This window comes from Triticum urartu, chromosome 3A (assembly GCF_056163025.1).
Source record: "Triticum urartu cultivar PI428250 chromosome 3A, HENAU_Tu73, whole genome shotgun sequence".
Taxonomy (NCBI): Eukaryota; Viridiplantae; Streptophyta; class Magnoliopsida; order Poales; family Poaceae; genus Triticum; species Triticum urartu.
The window spans coordinates 560,400,328-560,402,075 of record NC_141875.1 but is presented as its reverse complement, the minus strand read 5'-3'; positions in this window follow the sequence as shown (position 1 = coordinate 560,402,075).

Sequence of the window (1,748 nt, the reverse complement as noted above, 5' to 3'; positions counted from 1 at the left end):
TAGAGATAGTTTAACTCTAGTGTAAAATTATTTGTACTAGGTTACAGAGCTAGTTCAACTCTAGTGTAAACTTATTTGTACTAGGTTATAGAGCTAGTTTAACTCTAGTGTAATATTATTTGACCTAGCTTGTAGAGCTAGTTCAACTCTAGTGTAAAATTATTTGAATTGGCCTATGGAGCTAGTTCAACTCCAGTGTAAAATTATTTAAACTAGCCTATCGAGCTAGTTCAACTCTAGTGTAAAATTATTTGTACTAGGTCATAGAGCTACTTCAACTCTAGTGTAAAATTATTTGTACTAGTTTATAGAGCTAGTTCAACTCTAGTGTAAAATTATTTATACTAGGTCATAGAGCTAGTTCAACTCTAGTGTAAAATTATTTGTACTAGGTTATAGAGCTAGTTCAACTCTAGTGTAATATTATTTAAATTAGCTTGTAGAGCTAGTTCAACTCTAGTGTAGAATTATTTGAACTAGCCTGTAGAGCTTGTTCAACTCTAGTGTAAAATTATTTGGACTAGCTTGTAGAGATAGTTTAACTCTAGTGTAAAATTATTTTTACTAGGTTATAGAGCTACTTCAACTCTAGTGTAAAATTATTTGAACTAGCTTGTAGAGCTATTTTAACTCTAGTGTAAAATTATCTGTGCTAGGTTATAGAGCTAGTTCAACTCTAGTGTAAAATTATTTGAACTATATTATAGAGCTAGTTCAACAGTAGTGTAAAATCATTTGTAGTAGGTTATAGAGGTAGTTCAACTCTAGTGTAAAATTATTTGTACTAGTTTATAGAACTAGTTCAACTCAAGTGTAAAATTATTTGACCTAGCTTGTAGAGCTAGTTCAACAATAGTGTAAAACTATTTGAACTAGGTTATAGAGCTAGTTCAAGTCTAGTGTAAAATTATTTAAACTACCTTGTAGAGGTAGTTCAAGATTAGTGTAAAACTATTTGAACTAGCATGTAGAGCTAGTTCAACTTTAGTGTAACATTATTTGAACTAGCTTGTAGAGCTAGTTCAACTCTAGCGTAAAATTATTTGTGCTATGTTATAGAGCTAGTTCAATTTTAGTGTAAAATTATTTGTACTAGGTTATAGAGGTAGTTCAACTCTAGTGTAAACTATTTGACCTAGACTGTAGAGCTAGCTCAACTGTAGTGTAATATTATTTGAACTAACTTGTAGAGCTAGTTTAACTCTAGTGTAAAATTATTTGTACTAGGTTACAGAGCTAGTTCAACAGTAGTGTAAAATTATTTGAATTAGCTTATAGAGCTAGTTCAACTCTAGTGTAAAATTATTTGAACTAGACTGTAGAGCTAGTTCAACTCTAGTGTAAAATTATTTGAACTAGCTTGTAGAGATAGTTCAACTCTAGTGTGTAATTATTTGAACTAGCTTGTAGAGCTAGTTCAACTCTAGTGGAAAATTATTTGAACTAGCCTATAGAGCTAGTTCAACTCTAGTGTAAAATTATTTGTACTAGGTCATACAGCTAGTTCAACTCTAGTGTAAAATTGTTCCTACTAGGTTATAGAGCTAGTTCAACTGCAGTGTAAAATTATTTGTACTAGGTCATAGAGCTGGTTCAACTCCAGTGTAAAATTATTTGTAATAGGTTATAGAGCTAGTTCAACTCAAGTGTAAAATTATTTGACCTAGCTTGTAGAGCTAGTTCAACTCTAGTGTATAATTATTTGTACTAGGTTATAGAGCTTGTTCAACTCCAATGTAAAATTATCT